Source organism: Delphinapterus leucas, chromosome 2 (genome assembly GCF_059928025.1).
Source record: "Delphinapterus leucas isolate spDelLeu-1000000601 "Yukka" chromosome 2, BTC_Dleu_Yukka2, whole genome shotgun sequence".
Taxonomy (NCBI): domain Eukaryota; kingdom Metazoa; phylum Chordata; class Mammalia; order Artiodactyla; family Monodontidae; genus Delphinapterus; species Delphinapterus leucas.
In genome coordinates this window covers 2737811-2764028 of record NC_143130.1, presented here as the reverse complement: position 1 = coordinate 2764028, position 26218 = coordinate 2737811, and the positions used below count along the sequence as shown (strand labels likewise).

General features: G+C 39.6%; 1 protein-coding gene across 9 annotated transcripts in view; it reads left to right on the top strand.

Moving 5' to 3' along the window:
* The window catches only part of ZNF438 (zinc finger protein 438), a 197513-nt gene that overhangs the window by 60135 nt on the left and 111160 nt on the right, over window positions 1–26218 (top strand). For 6 of the 9 annotated variants that reach the window (XR_016391843.1, XR_016391842.1, XR_016391849.1 and 3 more), the window contains one exon: window positions 1409–1491. The exons of the other annotated variants lie outside the window; for them this stretch is intronic. The gene's annotated coding sequence lies outside the window, so the exon portion shown is untranslated. The remainder of the gene's footprint in view (window positions 1–1408; window positions 1492–26218) is intronic. 9 annotated transcript variants of the gene reach the window in all.

Genomic DNA, 26218 nt, shown 5'->3' with positions numbered 1-26218 from the left:
AAACTACATTTCTCTGCTTCTCTTGCAGCAGGGCGTGGCTTTGGACTAATGAGAGGTGACTGGTGATGTGTATAAGGTTACCTCATTAAGGACAAGCTACTTGCCCTAGACTTTCTCTTTTCCCTTTCTGCTGGCAGGGATGTTACATCAGGTATGGCAGCCACCTTAGGTCCAGAGATGGAAGCCATGTGGAAGCTGATAGAGTCAGCTTGGGTCCCTGAATGATCTTGTGACGCACACCTCCCCCTGCACCCGGCACTGTGACATGAAAAAGAAAAATCTCTAACTGTGCCTACTATATTTTTGAGTCCTTTTGTTATGGTAGAAATTTTATACCCTAATACAAAATGGAAAGCATTTAAGACTTTTAAGTTTTTCTCTGTGTACTGTTTTGCCATAGCCAGTATATTTTGGTGTGTATTCTCATCTATTTATTTATTTAGGCTGTGTTGGGTCTTCGTTGCCGCACACGGGCTTTCTCTGGTTGCAGCGGGTGGGGGCTACTCTTTGTTGTGGTGCACGGGCTTCTCATTGTGGTGGCTTCTCTTGTTGCAGAGCACAGGCTCTAGGCGCGCAGGCTTCAGTAGTTGCAGCATGTGGGCTCAGTAGTTGTGGCATGTGGGCCCTAGATTGTGCAGGCTTCAGTAGTTGCGGCGCATAGACTAAGTAGTTGTGGCTCACGGGCTCTAGAGCGCAGGCTCAGTAGTTGTGGCACACAGGCTTAGTTGCTCTGCGGCATGGGGAACCTTCCCAGTCCAGGGATTGAACCCATGTCCTCTGCATTGGCAGGTGGATTCTTAACCACTGCACCACCAGGGAAGTCCCCGATATGTATTCTCAATTAAAATAATTTCTAAACTAGCATATGATTTCATGCCAAGAGTTCTCTTTGATCCAGTAGTTATTTAGGAGAGTGTTTCTCCAATTTACAAGTTACTTTTAAAATTTAGGTACTAATTAGTAATAAATTGATACACAGCATTCTGCTTTTCTAATTTTTAAATGTCTTCATTGACTAATTTATGATCAGTTTTAGTAAAGTTTCACAGACTTTTTCAAAGAATTTGTCTTCCTTGTGAGATACTAAAATATTTATTTATTATGTTGTTTAACTTTTCTATAAGTATTTTTTATCTGATCTCAAAGGCTTAAAGATGTAAATCAGTGATTTCTTCCATTAATTTTTCTTTATATTTCTCTCTTTTTTTTGTTTTGCTGTGTGTGTTCATGTATTATTAACTGTCAGTATCTCAATTGAGGATTATACCTTTTATCAGAATAATATCACTTTTTTCCTAATTTATGCCTTGTGCTTTAGCTGACATTAATATTGCTACTTTAGTTTATATTTCCCTGTGTATCTGTGTACTTCTTATTATATTTATCCCTTCTTTGTCATTTCTTTTAGATATGTTTTCTATAAGTGGAGCATAGTTGGATTTCATAGTTGGATTTTTTAACCTAATGGGAGGAACCTTTGTCTTTTAACAGGTATTTTAACTCATTTATATTTATTGTCAAAATTGATCTTTAATTCGTTTTATTTCATTGATCTTGTTTCTTTTGTACAAGTCTTTTATTTTCCATTGTGTTTTGGGCTTTTTGCTATTTGATTTAAAGTTTATCTTTGTTTAATTTGGTTTTGAATTTTGCCTGCTTTGAAATCTGCTGCTGATTATTTTTAAGTTTTTTTGAAACGTTAAATCTATGTAATACCTATAATTAAGTCAAGAATGAGATGGTATCTTTTGTTTTCCCTCAGTAGGAAATGAGAAATTTAATAAAGTTTTACTTCTCTGCTTCTCAGTTTTCATTGATATCTTAGATTTTTATCTCAGACTATTATTAAATTGTAATTTAAAATAATTTGTAAAATATTTTCATTAATTTTTATAGCTATAGAAATTATGAAAACCCTAAGACTGTCACAACTTTAAATAAATTGCCATGTTTTCCAAGTGTATATCAAAGTGAACCTTAAGAAAGTCATTAAAAATATGCTATTGTACCATATTACGTTACTTCTCATTTTCTTGACCTATTTCTGTACTATATCGTAAAAAGACACTTTTTATTATTGCCCACATTCAGGCCCTTTTCCTTCTCATTAGACTGGGAAAAAAGAAGAAATAGTCAAATTGAAGTTAATGTATCAAATTTTGTATTTGGTGTTTGCAATGGCAAAGTATAAGATTCAGAATATGTTTGGGATTATTGAATTACTGGATTTTATGGTGATGGGTAGGGAAATATTACCAGCTATTTACGAGTAAGCTTGTTTTCTGAGATGTCCCTGTCAGTTATGGTACCAGGTGGCACAGGGCATGGCATTTACATCCTCCTCAATGTTTGCTCAGTGTCAGAGGCCGTCCTTTTGCTTTGAGTCCCTGATAGAGTATTAGGATGCTCCTAGTCGTGTGCCCTTCTCAAGTGGGCGTCATCTCCATTCCCTCACTATCATAAGGGTGCTTGTGTACAGGGCTTTCCCATTTTTTTCAGAATATACTTGAGGACTATTTATGGAAGCGGCTCTTAGAGGACACGCAGCCTTGTCTTGGAAATAGTGTGGAGGAAAGAAGCCTGTAGCAGTTGCAAGGGGTAATATCTTTAAGAAAATAGTAATGTAGCTGTTACTTTGAACGGGAAGGCTTGTCTTTACTTCTCATATTTTTTTAGCAGATAATTATGTAGCTGGACTACCAAAATGCAGGGAGTGAGGGGAAGCTGCGGACAGCTTCAGGATTGCGGGTCAGGGTGAAGTTCTTGGCCAGAGACTCCTTTCTGTGTGGCGTGTGGAAAGCAAACGGGCTGAGGAGAATGCAGGAGGACCGTTAGTCTTGCTTTGATCCTCTGTTTTCCTTTGTGACCATGGCAAACGTCTCAGCTTTTCTGGGCCTCAGGCGGGGTCTGTGCTGTGAGGTTGATGACTGTCCAAGATGCTTTCTCACTTTAAAACTCCACGCCTGACCAGGGCACCAGGGATAGCAAAGGAGTTTCCATCTGACAGAGCTTTTATTTCATTTAAGCAAAGAAGTTAGCTTCATTTCATCTTGGAAAGTCAAGAGAAATAAATCACTTCTCTTACCACCTTGAGTAAGGAGAATTGGAAGGATCATATGTGACTCATGTATTTATGCTCCGACCTGACATTAGCAAGTGACACACGTTGTGGTGGACTGTCCCGCCATAACACCTGGAAGTAATCTAGTAATAGAATGACTCAGAGGAATGTGAAATCACCAATTTTTTCCCTGAGAAAACTAAGATATTTATCTAGACTCCCGGAAGGTTCTTGCCTTTTTCCCTGGGATGTGTGCATGTTTTGAGATTGAGGGTCCTGGGAGGTAGGCCCACTGTGCGACCTTCAGCCAGGCATCAGACTGAAGGTCACGCCGAAGATCTTTCATTGATGAGGTCCTGAGTGGTCCAAAGGCTGCTTGCCCTGAGTTTGTGTTTCATGAGGTCAGCAGTAGGAGGCCGCCCAAACAGGCCTTTTGTCCTAAGCTGAGCTGGGCACGGTCACAAGCAGGGTGGGCAGAGAGAGTTTTCAGATAATGAACATGTCACAATTGTGGAAGAGCGAGGACACAGTGCTGACTGAATGGAATCTGTACAGCAGTCAAAGGACGACTCTTTTTGAAGAAGGGCTTTGTTCTGGCTAGGTTCTGGAGGATGATTCCCGACAAAGGCTCCATCCAGAGCAGCGTGGAAAAAAGATCATTGCTTCTTTTCTCTGTAGTCATCACTTTGAGGACTAAAAAGTCATTGAAAAGTTTTATTTCCTGCTCTATCAAGAGCTTCTAGGGGAAAAGAAAAAAGAGAATTGTTTCATTTCAGAAATGCATTTTGTTTCAGTCAATAAAAAGTTGCTGTGAATAAGTCAAAATAACATGCAAAATAAATTCAAAACATGGATAAAAAAAGTAGGTGGTAGGCTTTTATTAACCGCCAGTGTGAGGTAGGCCCTTCTAGGGATGCAGAAACCAACGTTCAGTAACCTCTGTTCTCAGGAACTGAGCTTGAGTGAGGCAGACAGATAGATGGCTAATACTTACTATGTTTCAATTGGGTTTTTATAGAGCAGCTACTCTATGCAAGACACTGCACTAGGTGTTGAGTCTACAAGGCGAGGTAGATAGAGTCCCTGTTCTCAAGATTTTTAGAGTCCAGAGTGAGATGCGTCACCAGGCATGCTGAGCACCAGGTACGCGGAGGCATACAGGAAGACACCAGTAATTAGAATGCACAGGACGGAATACACAGGCGACTTTGAACTTGCACCAAGAACTAAGCAGTCTCGAGGCACCGATTCCTGCAGCGGTTGCCGTAAGCTGTGCTTATTAACGTTCTGGCCCCAGAGCTACACCTTTCTGATGTTAAGGATAATAAAAATAGCCAAGAACCGTACAGTGCTTGACTCTGTGTCAGGCACAGTCTGGTACTTTACACATGACAACTTATGTAATCCTTGCAACAGTCCTATCAGGTAGGGTTAGTATTAGACCAGAAACTGAGGCCCAGAGCAGGTGGGTAACAGCTAGCCTGCGGTGGGTCACCATGGTGCTAGGTTGAGGCCTCTAGAATCAAGGAAGCCGGCTACAGGAGGAGCCATCGTTCAGAGGTTTGCAGATATAGCAGCTTAACGTTAATGAGCCCATAGCTGAGCATCTGGGAGAAAAAAATTGTTGATACATGTGCTTTTCATTGGCTAGAAATAAAGCTGTATATTGTTGTTGAAATTGCCCTATACTAGCTACACATTATATCTAGAATTTTTATTTGAAATTATAGGAAAATAACTTTTGATCAAATAGTATTACCCGTTTATTTACAGAGAAGGGCTTTCTTGAATTATAAATATATCTAAAAGAGATCGTACTGCTTCCCGCAAACACCGACTCCACAGCTCCTTGAGGTGGAGATTTCTATTCAGCCTAATGTCCTCCTGGTCAAGTAAGAGGCTGCTTTTTCTGCCTCTCATCTGTTGAAATGTCTGTCCCTGTTTACAGTACTGGAGGTCTTTAATTTATAAGCTGGTTTTGTAAATTGCAGGGGCCTGGGGCTTCCCCTGGTGCGTGAACCACAGGAGGCCTGCTATTTGCTTCTTTGAGGGAGTTCATAAGAGCTTTTGTGACCTGGTTTGCCCACAGTTCATAGGCTCACATCTAGGTGATCTGAAGGAAGAAGAATGGGGTGAAAAAGTCAAAGTTATGGTTGTGAACGGGAAGGAAAGTTAGAATTTTAAAACCAGCATCAAAATGGTACAGACAAGAATTAGAAGTTAGGAAGAGCCTAGGAGGAGAGGTTTTTAATTAGAGCAACCCTCAAGACATTGGAAATTGTTGTGACGATTTTAAATGGGCAACCCCTTTGGCCTTAAAAAGAATCAGCAACTTGACTTTCTGTATGTGGTTTATGAAATGTAAACACACACAGAATTCAAGGGGAAAAGGTAATTTTTCAATGTAAAACTGTTTCGATTTATGGCTTCCTGGACATTGAAAGCCTCCTTGCACCTTGATTAAATACACTGAATGGTTTTAAAATGTAATAAAATTGTAAGGAAGGTTTTCTTTTTTTTCTTTTTGCAACAATCAGGAAGATTAGGCAGTCTGTGACATAAAGCTTGAATGGTGTTACTAAATAAGGAAAAGGAGCTTTAGACCTCTTTTTGACTCTATCTACAAATAAAATAAACTCTTTCACGCAATACTGAAATCAACTATGCAGTTGAAGAAACTTATTAAGATAATACTTTGTGTAAATCTATTTTCTACTTTGCTTTACTAAAAATTTTATTTATAGAAGGAATACATAAATGCCTTTCTTTTTTTTTAAAAAGAAAAAGCCTTACAAATCAAGGATTTAAAGGGATTAAAGTTCCCTTTGACCACCACGGTCCCTGGGTCATCATTTTGCCCTTTATTCTTCCAAATCTTGTTCTGAATACTTACATGCATATATTTGTATGCCTAGAACAGATATTTATGTTCTGTGTAGATGTTAAAAAATAACCCACAGAGGGACTTCCCTGGTGGTCCAGTGGTTCAGACTCCGCATTTCCAATGCAGGGGGCGTGGGTTCGATCCCTGGTTGGGGAACTAAGATCCCACACGCCACAGTGTGGCCAAAAACAACAACAAAAAGACCCCATAGAATGTATTGTTTTGCTGGTTGACTCAAATATGACGTTGCATTATGTCTTTTGTTTTTGGTAGTTCAGTAATGTTACTGACTGCAGCTGATATAGTTACTGAGTAGTTATTATGTGCTAGGCAAGATGTTTAGCATCTTTCATATAATTTTGTTTCATAATCTTCATAATAAGCTTCAGGGGTGAATAAAAATCATTGATTTTACGTGAGTAAAATTCCACCGTCATTATGTCTCACATTTACGTTAAATTACTAATGCCAGTAGTTCCATCATTGTTTAATAAGACTTCAAAAATAAAACATTTGGAATGATTTTTTGAATTGCTAAGAATGTAACTGTTAGTTCTGTTAGATTTGTTGTTCCTGTGCCGTTGGCCTCTCCACCCAGCCCTGGGAGTGAGTGTCTCTGCTAAGCCAGAAGGCCGGGAATGTGCTCACCTTTTAGGCGTGAACAGGTGGTATGTGTCATGTATGACTCATTCTAAATGAAGAACAGACAACCCCAGACATTTCCTCAGTAGTTAATGGTTTTCAAAGCCCATGCCTGTGATGATGTCCTTATTTGGGGGACAGTTACATGATACAAGTCCTAAGTGTGAGCAGGTTTGTTTTTGAAAGATGCTTTTCACTGTGCTTTTGGCCATTCCGGTCTGAGGAGTAAAGGCTGCTGTCGTAGGAACTCTGATTGTTTTCATGGGAATTGGTAGAAAAGGAGCAATGTTGGGTGGGTTGAGAGAAAAAAAGATTCTGCTTATTATGTGTACTCTGACTTTAGAGTTTGGATGAAGATATTTTCAAAATTTCCTGACAAAGTAGAAAGCTTTAACGTCTGGGCAGCTGTCAGAAGAGTTTAGATCTCAGCTCTTCTGCTCAACTAGCTGGGGAACCTTGTAAAAGCCACTTAGGCTGTTTCAATCAAATGATAATAATACCCACTTAATAAAGTTGTGGGGTGGAGTTAACGTAAAGTGCCTTGCACAGTGTGAAGCACTGTGTGAATGTGCAGGTATTGGGTGATGCTCCTACTGTTTTCATTATCGCAACTGTTGTCAAGGTCGTCTGCAGTTTGCCTCTTTTACTATTGCCTCTGTCCTGAGAAATTAACCTGCTTCCCTCTGTCCTTTATTACACGGAGGGGAGTACTGTAACAGAGCTCTGTGGTCTTCAGAAGAGCAAAAGGGGCCCTACTGCTGAATCACTGAACGAATATTGAAGTACAGCCAGCATTTTTTCAGGCCTAATGTAAGAACTGAAAAGATCATCTACAGTAACTCAAGAAGCGGAGATATGCCAAAGGTCCCAGTAAATATCATTTCATTGTCACCAGTACATAGTGTTTGTAGATGTATTTGGCCTTTTTGTCTTCAAGAGAAAAGTAGACAAGTATTAATTAATATCTGTCTATTTAGAAAAGTGTTTGTTACTAAATTCTGTTGCAGTGGGACCTGGTTTGAAAAAAACCATCAGAAATTATCTTGTGTTCTGGCTTCTTTTTGGCTATAATACTTAAATTATTCTGAAATCTCAAGTAACGTTCAAAGAAGGTATGAAGTTTTTATGCTTATCAGAAGGAGACATGGGTTAAAGCGATTAAGAGGCCTTCCAAGTAAGCTCTCATTTCCAGATGAGCAGATAGCGCCATTGAGTTTCCGTGTGGTCCACGCGGCGATGGGGAACTGATCGTTGCTTGGAAGCCCAGTCAGAAGTCTACAGTTGAAATCTCAGTTGCTATTTGGGTGACGTGCCATGCACGGTACAAAGTCACTACTGGTACAGGTTGTTTCTTGGGGAAGCTATGTGTGCTTTGGAGGAGAGGTACATGCTGAAAACAGAGCAAAACAAAACAAAACAAATCTTTGGTTTTGTTGTTCCTTCTTCTGGATAGTTCTAAAAAGCTAACCCCTCTTCTGGATACTTCTAAAAACCTAACCCTTTTAACTTTCATTGGTGGTTTGCTTTGTCATCTCTGTATTCACTTTCATTTATTTCTTGACCTACTGTCTATGGCAAACCATCTCTATCCTGGTTATACCAAGGGAAAAAGTGAAATTTTGTTTCAGAGTGACCTGTAAAATTCTATTCCATATTTTAGACTTAGCCCACTGGAGATATCACTTTCTTCTTCATTTTATTTCACTACCCCACCATGCCCTTACTGTCCGAGCACCATGGGGTTGTTTGTTTGTTGTTTTTTTAATGAATCTCACACTCACCTATTTATAGAAACTGAGCATTTCCCCCTTTCCCAGAGGCAGCTGTGGCAAGAGTAGCTTGTTTGCTTGAGATGGGAACCAGCGGGCCTCTAAAGCAGCCCAGGATCTGCACAGTCACACTTGATTCTCCTTAACTAGCAACTAGAAATATGTTAACTTGCCTTGACTATCCCTAAGCAGCTCTTTAAAAAAAAAGTTTACAATCAGTTGAATTCTCTAAGTTTCTGGCTTACAATAGTGAAAAAACTTTTACATAGAGTAGATAACGGATGGAGTAAGAATTTCTGATTCGTTTGCGTATTATTTATTGTGGAAAGAATGTTTTCCCTACAGACTGACAAGGAACAAGATGTTTAAACATAAGCCAGGGCGGAGACCTGTTTGTTTGGTCAGCTTCAGAGAAGCCACGTTTCCCTACTCATGAAGAGTCTGCCAACTCTTCTATCCTCGCCACCCCCGCGTGATTCTTCAAGTTTCCTTGGGATTTTTACTTAGGCCTCTTGTCGGATGAGGCAGTGATAGAGTGCCTACGTGGCAATCAGAAAGGCTAAAGGCTTTTTCCTGCAGCAGCATGATTTTATCATGTCATTATGAGTTTATGCTGTGTGTGTGTGTGTGTGTGTGTGTGTGTGTATGTATAAAATCGCTTTTTCCCAGTCCCCTTCTGCTGTTGGCTTGTGTATTCGCATTGCTGGGTGGCAGCAGGACCCCATTTATCACAGGCGGTAGCAGTGGGTATGGAGATATGAAAGGGTTACTGTTCACATTTCCTGTGTAATTCCCTCTGATCTTACTGAGCTGTAATTCCTTTCTTGATGTTAAACATTCCCAGGCTCCTATAACCTTCTCGCTGGGTTGCACTAGCCAAGTTTGTCCCAGGTGATCATGTAGGCGGACCTCCTGTTTTTAAAGATTAGAAATCACTCCTTCGTCCGTGAGATAGGCTACATGCTCATTACTTTTCAATCCCAGAAGAAATCCCTTTGATTTGAAACCAGAATAGAGCACTAACATATTAGTTTTAAAATTCACATTTAGCAGCCAACAATCAAATTTGTTGTGAAATTAATTGTGTAGATTTAACAATCTGCCGATTGCTGGTTTAGTGAATTTCGAGGTAAATGAAAGCCCGTTGATCTAGTGAAGACTTACGTTCTTCCTTCTAAAAGCACACTTGAAAAATGGGTTCTGATTAGAAAAGGGTACATTTTGATGCCACTGCCTTACTTTTAGCTTATGTGATTGGTAGTGTGTTTTAAGTTGCCTCAGATGTAAAGCTGCTTAGCTGAAACGGCAACATTTTTGCTTCAATTCAGTTCGGGAGGTTGTAGCTGAGCGTAGGGAGATACTTATTTTCTACTTTTTCTCTGGTTTTTAAAGTATATAGCAGCTCATTTTTATTCCACAACTTTTTAAATATACATTTTTGTGGTTGGCAAAAGGTGTTCTATTTTTGCCTTTTCGCCTTGAGTTCTGGGAGAAAATGTTTCGCTCCTGTGAAGCATCCGTGTGTGTCGGTGGCTGCTGAGGAATTGGTAGGGACCCGGCGTACCTATTCCAGCACTGGCCTCATCCAGGTAATGAGCTGCCCTTTAGACGCAGCCCTGGGTAAGTGTGCTCGTGTTGTTTAGAGCGCATTGCCATGTACCCACCCATCAACTTGGGGTTTGGGGATGGATAGAATCGAAACAATGTCTCTTTGAAGGAGTTTCTAGAATAATTTAAGTTTGCTGGCCAAAGCTATTTACATGGCTTAAAGCAGTGAGATAAAATATTTTTTATGCACCTTCCCATGTGTAATATGGTTTTCCATGAAGGTGGGTGGAGGAATTTTTAGATTGATTCTGTTTGAATCTGCCTTAGGGGTCAGCATGCCTGTTGATATTTCTCATTCCCTTTTAGGCTGCCTGAGACAGCCTGTCACGCAGGTGGCTTTCGATAGAGGGTTGTTTGAGTGAATGAAGTAGATTACGTTTGTAGATTCTGAAGTGTTCCGTCTGTGCGTGATTAAGCACGTGTCTAACAATGTAACCCTCTCTCCTCTTACTACTTGGTCATAGAGAAAAAGGACATTTAGTCATAAATTACTTAAATTATAGATAGTCTGTTAACATTTCCTAAGACCAGTAAGCCCATTTATTATTCTCATGATGGGAAGATGCTTATATTTTCTCCCATATCATTATTCCTAGGGCCATCATAAAGCACTCAACGGTAATGTTAGTTAGTGGACAGATACTTACAGATACTTAGAGAATGCCGACATACACAGCATCGTGCCTGGTACTGTGTGTTCTCCAAAGATGTGTGCGACTTTGGTCCTACCACCCGGAGTCCAGACTTCTCAACAAACAGGATCTGTACACTGGTCAGTTAAACAGCAACTTAAGGTCCATAAAAATGATTATGGGCTATGTGAGAGGCCTGAACGAGAATCAGGTGGCTTAGTGGAGAAGTCATTTCACTTGAGTTAGAGAGCAGTGAGAGATTTCATCAAGGAAGCTTGAGTCGGGCATTAAACTAATGGTTGGGGTTCAGATAGGAAGGAGTGAGTCTCTTTGACATTTATGTATATGGGTGATCATTATCACACTTTGAGTTCCCAACAGTGGTGAAGAAACAGCGACAAGAAACTTAAGTATATGATGGAGACCTTTCTCCATTGGTGACTTATTTATTCCTTATTTTTTACTGAAGTGGAATTTCAAAACAGCTTCCACCAAGGACATACAGCAGCTCTTTAAGTTACCATAAGGATCCACTTCAGTAGGGAGTGTCCTCCCAAATTTCTCACCCATTTAAAATTTCAGCAGGAAGGCAGGAATAAGATACATTGAAAAATTATCATTCATGACTCCACGTTGGTAATAGAGGCCCCATCCAATCTCAGTGGCAAGTTTAACAGCTCTCACTGTTGAGTTACATCTCGATTTGAAGTCTAACATATAAGGAGATAGATCCAAATTGACAATTCTTTTTTGCACAGATATTGGTGGTGGTAGTCACTATAGATAAATATAACTTCACAGCAGTTTTTTATTAATCCCTTAAAAGTTCTTCTACAGTAAAGCAATTGTTACATTAATATCCCAAACTCCTTTAATCCAATTTGCTTTGGTTTTGTAAAGCAAATTTAAAAATGGATAGAATTTTTATTGGGATCCTTGGACTGTACTTCCTTATTATTATTATTAAAAACAAACACTTCAGTGCATTTAATTTTAGAGCCAGACTTCTGTCTCTAGTTTCATTCTTTTATTGTATAAAACAGCCAAGGGAAGAATTATACAGCAAAGAAGTGAAACCAGTTTTTCTAACACAGTAAGGACGGAATCTTAAGACGGTCTGCTGACTTTCTTTTAGTCTTTTGGCCAGTAGCAAATTTATGTGGCCCTCTGCATATTTCTGAATATGCCCATTTGTTCAGCTATATGAACTGAAGTGTGATAATGAAGGGGAAGCCATAGCCAGTGCTTGTTTCCCATATTTTTGTGACGATCTTGGCTTTCAAGATATCACTAAGTGATCCACGATTAAAGAGTGTGGTGGTTGGCTAATTCTATGTAAGGTGAGAGCATTTCAGTGAATATTGATATTTTATTTAACCTAGTATTTCCCAAATATATTTGACGGAAATGCCCACTGCCTGCCTGCCTTCCTTCCTTCCTTCCTTCTTTCCTTCCTTCCTTCCTTCCTTCCTTCCTTCCTACCTACCTTCCTTCCTTCCTCCGGCTTCCTTCTTTTCTTCCTTTCTTTTTTAAGAACACCTATTAAAATCTCTTGTAGAACAAGTTTCAGGAGTTGTAACTATAAACTTTACACACACACACGTATATATTATTCAGGTCTACTGCTTAGGTCCATTTTCTTCTTCATCTTCACCTTTTCTAGGGCATAGGATGGGATATAGAAGGAAAAAGAATAATTTTTAAGACTTGCTAGCTATTCTGATGTCGTGGTTAGTGGGAAAGAGGCTGAGGCTTCTTTCTGTCTAAAGCAAGGTATGAGATTTCTCTGATGATTTATTTCAAGAGTTCCTACTCTCTGCATCCTCTATAGCTTTGAACGATCAGTTGACCAAGCGTAACAGAAGTTACCTGTGGTGGGAAGAGTAGGGTGGATTGGAGGTAAAACGAGACTTTCACTTTCTACTATAAATACTTCTGTTTTGTTTGAATTTTTCCATTAGTGTAAATTCCTTTTGTAACCTTAAAACAAAGGACAAATTAGAAGCTCTCACTAGTTGAGAGAACCTCTATTTTATGCAAGGATTGCTTACTCCAAGCTTTTGTATACACTAGCCTCTGTGGTGTTTTTAAACTCACTTCGAAAAAAGTCAAAAAATTTAAACCATGTGTTCAGAAACAAACTTATTATATGATGGCGAATCTGATTAAAGTTAATATCCCTTGCCTCCACTGTATCTTGTACATATTTCTGTTGTTGCTATTAATATACTGCACCATCATTCTCTATTTACGTGCGAAATGGGGAACTGTGTCTTACTTATCTCTGTATCTTCAGCACCTAACTTTGAACCACGTTGTAAGCATTCAATAAATGTTTGTTGTTGTGGGTGTAGGGAATGAAGAGGCTTAATTTAATATTTATTCCTAGGGGAATATATTAGTGATTGTCACTTTCAAATCTTAAGAGGAATATGTTCTTTTAAAAATACCTTTAAAATATCATTTACTTTATTTTTGTGAAATGTAAATAAATACATCTGTCTTTTTTCAGAATTTAAGATGGTATTCATTAGTGCATATAATGTAAAATAAAATTTAGAATAAATGAATAAAATAACAAAGTTGGAGGACTTTGTTACTTCCCAATGTTACAACTCACTATAAAGCGACAGTAACCCAGACACTGCGACCTTGCCATAGGGATGGGCATACGAGTCAGTAGAGTGGAATCAAGAGTCCAGAAATAAACCTTACATTTTTGGTCCATTGACTTTTGACAAAGCTGCTAAGACTATTCAGTAGGGAAAAGGTTCTCTTTTAAACAAATGGTTCTGTGGAAATTGGGTATCCTTATGCAAAAAAAATAAACTTCCTCATAAAAATCAACCGTACACAAAAATTAACTCAAAGTTAATTATGGACCTAAATGTAAGAGCTGAAACTGTAAAATGTGTAAAAGAAAGCACAGAAGAAATTTCATGGCCCTGGATTAGGCAAAGAGTTGTTAGAAATAACACCAAAAGCATGTGACATAACAGAAGAAATTGAAAAATTTAACTTTATTAAATTACAAGCTTTTGTGCTTCGGAAGACACTGTTAAGGAACTGAAAAGAGAAGCCACAGAGAAAATATTTTCAAATCATGTCTGATAAAGGACTGTGTCTAGAACATATAAAGAACTTTAACAGTTCAATAATAAGACAAACAACTCAATTTTAAAATGAGAAAAAGAACTGAATAGATATTTCATCAAACAATACATAAATGACTAATAAGCACATGGAAATGTGCTCAGCATCATTAGTTAGTAGGAAAATGTACATTTAAAACACAGTGAGGGGCCTCCCTGGTGGCGCAGTGGTTGAGAGTCCGCCTGCCGATGCAGGGGACACGGGTTCGTGCCCCGGTCTGGGAGGATCCCACGTGCCGCGGAGCGGCTTGGGCCCCTGAGCCATGGCTGCTGAGCCTGCGCGTCCGGAGCTTGTGCTCCGCAACAGGAGAGGCCACAGCAGTGAGAGGCCCGCGTACCGCAAAAATAAATAAATAAAACACAGTGAGATAACTACTTTGTACCCAGCAGGATGCCCATAAGTCAAAAAGACAGACACTGTCTAATGTCTAGGATATGGAGAAGCAGGAACTCTCATACATTGCTGGTGGGAATGTAAAATGGTGCACCCACCTTGGTAAACAGTTTGGCCATTTCTTTAAAAATTAAGCCAAGTTACCATATGCAGTGGTCAGGTTCTCCAGAGAAACAGAACGCATAGGATGTGTTTGTATGTGGGACGAAAGTTATTTTAAGGAATTGGCTCACAGGATTGTGGAGGCTTGGTGAGTCCAAAAGCTGATAGGGGAGGCTTGCAGGCCGGGAACTCAGGAAAGGGATGCAGTTTGAGTCCAAAGCCAATCTGCTGGAAAACCAGGGAGAGTCGACGTTGCTGATGAAGTCTGAAGGCCATCTTCTGGGGAGTTCCCTCTTGTGCAGAGAAGTTGGCCTTTTGTCCTTTTCAGGTCTTCAACTAATTGGATGAGGCCCACCCACCTTCTGGAGCCCAGTCTGCTTTACTCAGAGGCCATCAATTTAAATGTAAATCTCATCCAAAAACACTCTCCCAGAATAAAGTTTAACCAAACATCTGGGCACTGTGCCCAGCCACGTTGACACAGAGAATTAACCATTACACCATAATAACCCAGCAGTTCCACTTCTCAGAATCTACCCAAGAGAAATGAAAACATATATCCACACAGACTTGTATGCCATTGTTCATAGTACCTTTATTCATAACAGACACAAATGAGAAACAATCCAAATGTCCCTCAGCCTTTACATGGATAAACAAAATGTGGTATGTCCAAACACTGGACTACCACTTGGCAGTTGAAAAAGGGAAAATACTGATATGTGCTGACACATGGATGAACCTCAAAAATACTATACTAAGTGAAAGAAGCCCAATTCAAAAGACTAAAAATTGTATGACTCCATTTGTAGGAAATGTCTACATAGAGCAAATCAGCGGAGCTTCGGGAGTGGGCCTGGGAACGGACTGTATGTGGACTCAAGGGAGTTTGCGAGGGGGTTGGAACTGTTCTAAAATTGGGTTCTAGTGATTACTGCACACTTCTGTAAATTGACTAAAACGTCAATGAACTGTACACCTACAGCAGATGAATTTCATGGTTTGTAAATTGTATCTCAATACTGTTAAAAAAAAAAAAAAGAGGGGTGACAAAAATGGGACAAATAGGCTAAGGGTAGGACACACAATGCATCTCATAAAAGCTCCTTTATTTGCTTGAGGTGATTCACAGATTTTGCTCCAAGCTCTTTAAAGAGACCTCTCCTAAGGTGAGCTATGTTTTCCAGTGTTTACAGTGTCAAATTTTATCAGCATCTTAGGAGAAACCTAATAATTGTACTTCAAAGAGAAGCATGTCCTTTCAGTCGTAGTGCAGCGTACTCAGCTCTGTCCTCAGAAGCATCCCTGGAGTCAGTAACTGACAGTGCTCTTCTCCACACCTGTCTCTTAAACCTCCCTTCAGTGCAGTGTGGTGGCTGCACATCAAGGGCAGTTCACAGGACACACCAGTTCTGCTGCGTGAATGGGGAGGCGAGCGTAAGAGGATGAAGCCAAGAATGCTGCTGCTCTCGGGTGGTCCCTCTTAATCCGGACACGCGGTTAGAGAGTAAAGAATGGATGGACGGAATAGACAGATGGTAGTCCTGCAGGAGCTTTCGGTGAAAACTGAGTAACGGGAAGTTTAGCATCTCACACCCTGGCAAGTACCTAGAATGCAGTCATTCTCAGTTACAGGTTAGATACGGGGCCATTTGCTTTAATAGCCAGCGAGGTGGGGAGATTGGCATCCTCTTAGGGAAGCTGGGGAACCTGAGGAGGGAAAGTATTTAAATAGACTGCCTACCGCCTATGCGTAGATGTGGCCTGAAGAAATACGTGCTGATGGGTTATGGCTCTCCCTGAGAAATAATTTTCGCTGTTCTCCAGTGCTTAGACTGCTTAGAACAGGGCCTCGTTCTGTCTCTAAAGACAGTAGAATATGGCCACAGACATTAGCTTGGAATGGTGTGCTTTTCATTGTGAATTTTCACAAGTGAGGCATGCTTGTTGTAAAGCATTTTTAACTATTTAATTCATATGTCAAGTATAGAATATGTAGAATAAAAAAGTAAGGTCTCCTTTCATTTCTCTACTCCCTTCTTAGCTATTTTCCTATATTTAAATACATATTTAAATTGTTTCCAGTTTTTAGCTGTTACGATGCTGCAGTAAACATACTGGCACCGGGCACTCCTCTATTTATAAAAAGATATGAGTGTATACACGCACACACACATACACACGTGTGTGTGTGTGTATATATATATATATACACACACTCGTATATGTTATCACCTTAGTAACAGCTATTACCTGGTCTGTACTTAATAATTTACCTCGGTACACCAGTATTTCTTTATGTTCTTTTTTAAAATCACTGCTTGAGACTACTACAAATGGTCTCAATTTTGTATTTGTAATTCTAGTCTTGTTTTAATCACGAGAAACTGTCTAAATAAGCATTTGTTAAATGAACTACAGGACAACCTGTGAGTGCATCTTTTGGCTTGATTATATGTGAAAAGTAGCTTACTTAGTAAGAAGAAAATTGTTGGTTCTAATTGCAGTAACTTAGTTGAAGTTTATTATGTTTGGAGAATTGTTTTATAGTATCTCTGAGAATGCTGGCCTTTTTTTTTTTTGGCGGTACGCGGGCCTCTCACTGTTGTGGCCTCTCCCGTTGCAGAGCACAGGCTCCGGACGCGCAGGCTCAGTGGCCATGGCTCACGGGCCCAGCCGCTCTGCGGCATGTGGGATCCTCCCGGACCAGGGCACGAGCCCGTGTCCCCTGCATTGGCAGGCGGACTCTCAACCACTGCGCCACCAGGGAAGCCCCAATGCTGGCCTTTTTATTTCTAAGAAATCATTTTACCTTATAATGAACTTTGCAGATTACTTCTGCATAAGACCTAGGCTTAGGCTTCTGTTTCCAGTTCAGTTGTAGAGGTTAGAGGTGGGACAGTGTGGCCCCTGAAACAACCTAAGTAAATTACAAAAATCACTATTTCAGTAATCTGTTATTACATAATAAATTGCGCCAACACTGAGTGGTTTAAAACAGCAGTTGTGCTGTATAGCTCATGATTCTGTGGGTTGGGAGTTCAGGCAGTCTCAGCTGGTTGATTTTTCTATTCCATGTTGCACTGACTGATATCACTGGATGGTATTCATTTGTAGATGGATTGGATGCTCTGGAGGATCCAGGATATCTTACTCACATATATGGTACCTGGAAAAATGTAGAAGACTGTGTTCACATGATCTTTCTAGCATAGCCTCAGGGTAGTCAGACTTCTACTGTTGTGGCTTGGGACTCCTAGAGAGAATTTTCCAAGAGATAGGAAGGGAAAGGTGCTTTAGGGGAAGGCCTAAAACTGGAAACTGGCCCCACATCAGTTCTGCCATATTGTGTTGGTCAAAGCAGTGCCGGAGCCCTCCCAGTTTCAATGAGATGGGACATAGGCGTGGCCTCTCAATGGAAGAGGTATCAGGGAATTTGTGATCATCTTTAATCTACCACAGTTAGATTAAATCTGGCCACAAATCATTTTGCATTCCTCCTATATTCAGAATATACTCAACCCCTTCCAAGAATTCCAGAATCCTCATCCCACTGTGGCTTTACCCTCAAGCTTCAGATCCAGCACCTTGTCATTTAAGTCACGTCCAGATGTAACTACACCAGGAAGCTCCTCTGGTGTAGTTCCTCTCAAGAGACAAGTTATTTATTCAACACATAATGGAGAAGCAGGCATAGAATAACTGAAGTAAACATTTCCACTCAAAATCCAGGAAACAAGAGGTACATAGCTTTCACTGGTTCATAGTAATTTTGAAATTCTGATGTTGTCATTTCTTTATTAGGTCATTTCTACTCCCTGGAAATGATTGTCCATGGCTCCTGGCTTCACTCAAGCAATTCTGAGTCACCCAGCTTTTTCTATATGAAATGGTTCATGTTTATAACTGGGTCGTCTTTTCAGCCTTGCTTCCTGCTTGTAGAAATTTGAGAATCCAGAAGCATCTTTTCAGTTTGTTCTCTCTCTGCTCCTTTCAGTCCAATCTGACATAATTCTTTTGAAAACTTTGTGAGATTCCTGTGTATCACATTATAATCCACTCCGTTAGACAGAAGTCACACCCACATTTGTTTTGAGATATGCTTTTTTCTACTTCAGATTGTGTGTCAAAGCACTAGAAGATGATACCCATAAGATTCTTAGAAGCTGGCTTCCCTGGTGGCGCAGTGGTTGAGAGTCCGCCTGCCGATGCAGGGGACCTGGGTTGGTGCCCCGGTCCGGGAAGATCCCACGTGCCGCAGAGCGGCAGGGCCCGTGAGCCATGGCCGCTGAGCCTGCGCGTCTGGAGCTTGTGCTCCACGACGGGAGAGGCCACAGCAGTGAGAGGCCCGCGTACCGCAAAAAAAAAAAAAAAAGATTCTTAGAAACTTTTCTGTTTGAAAGAGTCCAAAAGGCACACCCTCAAGATTCCTAGAGGCCTTTTATCTAGTAAAGAGAGTCTAAGTAATAGGCACACTCTTAAGATTCTTAGAACTGAACTAGATACAACTTTAAATCATTTTTCAGTCTCAATACAGTATTTTATAGTCACACTCTAGAAATTTTTATCCTGAAACCATGCTTTACTGGCAGAGCCCTAGACTTGATTTTTACTTTGAAGCCATTTCTTACTTTTCTGTCTGGGGAGAATGGGGATGAGAAAATGTTTTATGTTTGAAAAGAGCAAGTCCTGGCTCCTCTAAATTCTGCTTGAAAATGAAACGATTCTTTTGTTAGCTCTAAATTCTGCTTGAAAATGAAAGAGTTCTTTTGTAACTCATCTTTCTCTTTGCATTCCATATCATACTTGGCTAAAAGAGACATCATTTTCAACCTTCTGCCTGGCAATCTCCTTAGCCAAGTCTGCCACTTTATTGGGCACATTTTCTCTTTTCTATTTTATGCAAGGAATAGTGTTGCAATTTTTCCACCACTGTGTAAGAGGGCTTGTCATTTCTCCATCTGTTAACATTTTCACTAATGTCCTTTAAGCTTTCATTAACAGTATTCTTGAGGCCCGTCCTGTTTCTGCTCACCACCTGGTCCCAAAGCCAATGTCACTATTTTAAGATTTTTATTACAGAGTCCCACTTCCATGTACCAGTATCTGTTATGGTTATCTAATTCTGTAACAAATTACCTAAAAACTTGTAATCTTAGAACAACCACCATTATGTTGTACTTCACAAATTGTAGGTCAGTGAAAAGGGCAGGCTCAGATGGTGGTTATTCTTCTCCATGTAGCATCAGCTGAGGTTAGTTGGTGGCATTCAGTTAAAGGATGGGCTGGTTTGAAGAGTCCAAGACAGTTTTACTCACATTTCTGATACTTTGACAAGGATCATTCAAAAGCTATTCTTGGCTGGGGCTGTCAACCAGAGTGCCTACACCTAGCTTTTTCAGCATGACAGTCTCACTGTAATTAGACTGTGGTGACAGTAGCACAAAAGACCGGAAGGAGGAAATAGGTATCTTCTGTTGTAAAATTCTTACTTATATGTGAAGTGGTGTACTATTATTAGAAGTTAGATTGTGGTAAGTTAAAGCGCTATAGTTTAAGCACCAGAGCAACCACTAAAACTACGAAAGAAACAGGTATGTCTAATAAGCCAACAGTGGAGATAAAATGAAATACTAAAAAATATTCAGTTCCAGATAAGGCAAGAAACAATGGGAAAATAGCAAGATGGTTACTTTGAATTCAGTCATATAAATAGTTATATTGAGTGTAAATGGTCTAAATGCTCTGAAGGTGGAGATCATCAGGCTAGATAAAAAAGCAAGACCTACTAACCACATACTGTCCACAAGAAATCCTCTTCATATATGAACACACAGGTTATAAGTAAAAGGATTGAAAAAGATATGCCATGCAAACACTAATCACTAAGAAAACTGGACTGGCTGTATTAATATACAACAAAATAGGCTTCTGAGCAGGGAATATTACTAGTGATATTGAGAGATATTTCATAATGACAAGAGAATCAGTTTATCAAAAAGACATGACAATCCTAAATGTCTATGAGCCCAATAACAGAGCTTCAAAGTACTTGAAGCAAAAATTGACAGAACAGAAAGGATAAATAGGCAAAACTACAGTTGTAGTTAGTCTCAAACACTTCTCTCTCAGCATTTGATTTATAAGTAGGCAGGCTATTAATGAAAACTAGAATCTGGAGCAACACTGTTAACCAGTGGACTTAATTAACATTTATAGAATATTGCACTCAATAATAGAGGAACACACATTCTTTTCAAGTACACATGGAATTTTCATCAAGGTAGATCATATAACAAGTCTCAATAGATTTTAAAAGATTAAAACTATACAGGATATGTTCTTTTACTATTTCTAAATTGGACTAAAAATAAATAACAATAGAATATATAGAATTCCTCCCCCAAATATTTGGAAATTAAACAGTACAGTTTAAAATAAACCATGGTTCCAAGAAAAAACAAGAAAAATTAGAAAATATTTTTTAACTGAATGAAAAATGAAAACACATTATATCAGTATTTATGCAGCTAAAGCAGTGCTCAGAGGAAAATGTATAGCTTTAAAATACATACATTAGAAAAGAAGAAAAGTCTAAAACCAATTATCTAAGCTTTCACCTTAAGGAGCTGGAAAAATCAAAGCAAAATGAACCCGAAGTATGCGGAAGGTAGAAAACAAGAAGTAGAAATCAATAAAGTAAAATATTATAAAACAGACAAATAATAGAGAAAATTGATGAAAGCAAAAGCTGTTTTATTATTGTTTTTTACCAGATCAGGTTAGTTGGCCCTCTTTAGTGTCAGTTCAGTGCCTTCCATATATATATTCCTAGATATAAGAGGTTAAAATTGTCAGCGTCTTAGGCTCTAGGCCCGGAAACTGGTGTCTTGTCATATCCACCATATTTTATTGGTCAAATAAGTCAAAGAGGTTACCCAAACTCAAGGTTGGGGAGAGACATATATACCCACTTCTCAGTGGGAGAAGTTTCAAAATATTTGTGTCACTCTTAACACAGTCATTTTTGAAGACCTCAGAGAGCTATGGAAACGAAGAGTGCTGAATGAGCTGAAATAGCAGAAATGGAGGAGCATGTAGGAGATGAGATTGCTAGCAGTCATCCTTCCTGAGCGTGTTTGCTGAGAATGGACACTGGCTAAGGATCAAGCTTGCTATGGAAGTGAAACTCTATGAGGGGAAAGAGGAACCATGGGAATTTTGATGGTCACATAGTCTGGCATGGTGAACTGGAACCTAGGGAGGCCTCAGACACACAGCTCGTTTTCCCCATAGGTTGTTTGCTGAGCCTTGGGGCGGGATGGGAGGTTGGGAAGTTGAGCTGGAAATATGCAGTGAAGCCTTCTGCAGTCCTGCGGTGCTTAGGAGACCGTCTCCACGTGATGGAGTAGGGTGCAGCTGCAATAAACACACCACTGATTTCACCTTTGAGATGTTTTACACCAGAAGTAAGCTGATTAGATTGAAGTGAGCAGCTTCTCACCCTACCTGTCTAATAGAGGAAAGGATGGGCCCTCACTGGGAGAAGATAACATCAACCACAGTTTTATGGCTGTTACATTGACAGTATTGATAATAAACTAAAAAGTTATGTGACATGTGAAAAGTAAAAAAAAAAAAAAAAGTTCAAAGAAGAAGGTACAAGAGAAGCAAATCCACCGATGATACAGACTTAGGAGTTACCAAACAAAGATTTTATAGCTGTTGTAAATGTGTTAAAGGAAATAAAGGAAGAGGCTAGCAAAGTGGATGAAAAGATGAACAGTATCAACAGAAAGTTGGGATCTATCAAAAAATAATCAAGTGGATATTCTAGAGCTGAGAAATACGGTATCTGAAATTAAGATTTGAGTTTAAGAGCAAACTTGGCACAACAAAAATAACTAGAACTAGTGAACTAAAGGAAAGTTCAGTGGAAAAAAGTACAAGCTCAGAAAGAAAAAGGAATGGAAAGAAAAAAACAGCTTAAGAGACATAGGGGATTGAGTCACTTCATCTAACGTACATGTGGTTGGAGTCCCAGGAGGAGAGAATGAGCAAAAGAAATATTTGAAAAGATAATGACCAAAGGTTTTCCAAACTGATGAAAGATAGCAATCCACAAGTTCAAGAAGCACCAGAAACTTAGTGAACCCCAAGCAAGATTAATATGAAGAAAAACACACCTAAGTACAACTTAGTGAGACGTGTGAAAAACAGCTATAACGAGAAAAATCTTAAAACAACTGAAGGAAATAAACCACACTCCCTTCAATGGAGCAACAGTAAGATTGGTGGCTGACTGTCCTACAGACATTATTAAAATCAGATCATAAAGGAATGACATCCTTAACTTTTAAGTGCAGAAAGGAAAAATATGGCCAACCTGAAACTCTATACCCAGCAAAAAAAAATTTTTTTTTAATTGAAGGCAAAATAAAGATGTTTTTAGGCAAAAGGTGTGACACTTTCTCACAAGTAGACCCACAGTACAATAATACTAAAGAAAGTTATTCACTCTGAAAACAAGTAATCCCAAGTGAACCATAAAAGCTCAGGGAAAAATGAAGAGCATAGGGAAGCATAAATATATGAGTAAGTATAAAAGATTTCAGACCATTGAAAGCAACAATAGTAATGTTTTGTGGGGCTTTAAACATACATAGAAATGGAGTTAAACTGGTATTTTTGTCTTGCTCAGGAAGTGGTAAAAGTCAACTGTAAATCAAGAAAGTATTTATAATCTGTAAGATAATTGCTAAAAATATTACAAAAATGTTTAAACAAAAACTTCACCAAAAGTAAAATGGTGTAATAAAAAATTGATTAATCAGAAAAAGAGGAATAAGTGAAGAAAAAAGAGCAGATGGAATGAATAGAAAATTTATAACAGAAAGGTATCCTTAAATATAATTAAATTACATGTAAATAGGCGTATTCCTCCAATTAAAAAACAAATTTTTTAAAAAGAAACAATATATAGTTTGCATAAGTTATATATCACATAAAAGGGTATGGAAAACAAAGAAAAGGTACACTATACAAATACTGACCAAAAACTCTTGTATATTAATATCAGACAAAGCAGACTTTATGCCAAGAAGAATTATGAGAGATAAAGGGGGGCATTTTATAAATGATAAAGGATCAATTCAGTAGGAAGACAGAACAGTTCTAAATTTATATGTTCCTAACAACATAACTTCAAAATATATAAAGCTAAAATTGACAGGACAAAAAGGAGAAGTAGATAAATCATAGTCGGAGAATTTAACAACCTTCTTTCAACCACTAATATAACAAGCAGATTTAAAAAAAATTTTTTTTATTGTGGTAAAAGTCACATAATGTAAAGCATACTATTTAAACCATATTTAACTGTCCAGTTCAGTGGCACTAAGTGCACTCACTTTGCTGTGCAGCTCTCACCATCATCCATCTCCCGAATTTTCCGCCTTCCTAAACTGAAACTCTGTCCCCTTTAAACACTAACTCCCTATTTCCTTCCCCCCACCCCCAGGCTCCTGGCATCTACCAATGTACTTTCTGACTCTATGAATTTGGCTATTCTAGGTGCCTCATATAAGCGGAATCAAACAGTATTTGTCTGCACCTAATGTATATTGGAATGCAGGTATTATTTTGTTATTTAAGGTTAACTTAATGTATGTCCAGCAAGCAGATTTTTAACAATCAGTAAGGTGATAGAATATTTAAACAATGTGATTAATTTGACCTATTTATAGAACATTATTTGCTATTTATAGAACATTATTTCCAACAACTGCAGAATGCACATTTTTTTCAAGCATGCATGGAACCTTTACCAGAATAGAACGTGTGCTAAGCCAAAAAGCCAATCTCAACAGATTTCAAAGGATTGATATCATAAAGTATATGTTCCATGGTGGAATTAAACTAGAAATATATAACAGAAAGATTAAAAATTTCTCAATTTGCATGGAAAAGAAGCAGCACACTTTTAAATAATCCGTAGGTCAAAGAAGTACTCACAACCACAATCAGAAAATATATTGAGGGCTTCCCTGGTGGCGTAGTGGTTGAGAGTCCACCTGCCGATGCAGGGGACACGGGTTCGTGCCCTGGTCCGGGAAGATCCCACATGCCGCGGAGCGGCTGCGCCCGTGAGCCATGACCGCTGAGCCTGCGTGTCCGGAGCCTGGGCTCCGCAACGGGAGAGGCCACAACAGTGAGAGGCCCGCGTACTGCAAAGGAAAGGAAAAAAAAAAAAATATATATATATATATAGAGAGAGAGAGAGAGAGAGAGAACAGAACAGAATCAGTATCAGAACGTGTGAGACACAAAGTAGTGCCTGGGGAGAATTGTACAGCTTTAAATGCATTTGTTTAAAAGGTAACATTAGGGCTTCCCTGGTGGCGCAGTGGTTGAGAGTCCGCCTGCCGATGCAGAGGACACGGGTTCGTGCCCCGGTCCGCGAAGATCCCACATGCTGCGGAGCGGCTGGGCCCGTGAGCCATGACCTCTGAGCCTGCGCGTCCGGAGCCTGTGCTCCGCAACGGGAGAGGCCACGACAGTGAGAGGCCCGTGTAAACTGGAAATAACTAACAGAAAAAAAGACAAAGAAAAGTCAAAGGTGTTTCTTTGAAAATATTAATAAAATTGATAAACTCCTACTTAAAATAAAGAGCTCAAATTAACAATATGGTATAAAAAGGAAACATTACTAGAGATTCCAGAAATATTAAAGGATAAGAAAATACTATGAACAACTTTATGTCAGTACATTTGACAACTTGTATGAAATGGACAAATTCCTTACCAAACTGACACTCAAAAAAGTAAAAATTGTGAATAGTATTATACCTTTTAAAGGCATTGAATCTGGGACTTCCCTGGTGGCACAGTGGTTAAGAATCCACCTGCCTATGCAGGGGACACAGGTTCAATCCCTGGTCCGGGAAGATCCCACATGCTGTGGAGCAACTAAGCCTGTGTGCCACAGATACGAAGCCTGCGCTCTAGAGCCCGTGAGCCACAACTACTGAGCCCACGTGCCACAACTACTGAAACCTGCACGCCTACAGCCTGTGCTCCACAACAAGAGAAGCCACTGCAATGAGAAGCCTGTGCACTGTAACGAAGAGTAGCCCCTGCTCGCCGCAACTACAGAAAGCCCACGTGCAGCAACGAAGACCCAACACAGCCAAAAACAAAAAAGGCATTGAATCCATGCTTCAAAATCTTCCCATCTCTAGTAATATTCTTCACCTGAACTAGGTCTCAGTTTTAGGTCTCTGATGTAAAAGTTCACTGTGGCTGCTGACAAGATTTAGACTCAACTCCCCTTCCATACAGTTTCCTTCAGATTGATCTCCGTTTATTTACTTTTCATCCCTTTTTTTGGAGTTTGAGGCGTCCAATTAAGTATATCACATTTTCCTTCTGCCAGCTTCCGAACCTTTGAGAAGCAGGCATAACTCAGGTTGGCATAAAAATGTCAACCTTATTTGTGGGGGAACTGGGTAAAAGCATCCTTAGGTTTGACTCTAGTCATCGTACCCCTTCGAATTGGACTGACCTAACTTGCCCTTTTGAGTTTGCCATGTGGATGAGAGGGGAATGTATGCAGGTTTGGGCAAGCAAGTTCTAAGAGAGGGTGAGAGACTGGTGACATGTGTGATCAGTCTTTCACTCTCTCTCATCAAACAGATAAGGCAGAGAGAGAGAGAGAGAGGGAGAGGGAGAGGGAGAGGGAGAGGGAGAGGGAGGGAGAGAGGGAGAGGGGGAGAGAGAGAATGGTGTTTTTTCACCTATCAACCTGGTTGGAGCCCTACTCTTATTATCCTCTTTCTCTAAGAAGTCAGATCTACCCTGTTCAGATGGAACCCCCAGTTCCACTGCCAACCTACTTCTGGGTCCTCATGTCATCTGGACCCCCTGCTCTATTTTGAATAAGTTTTTATAATTTTGATCTTACCCCCAGAATTCT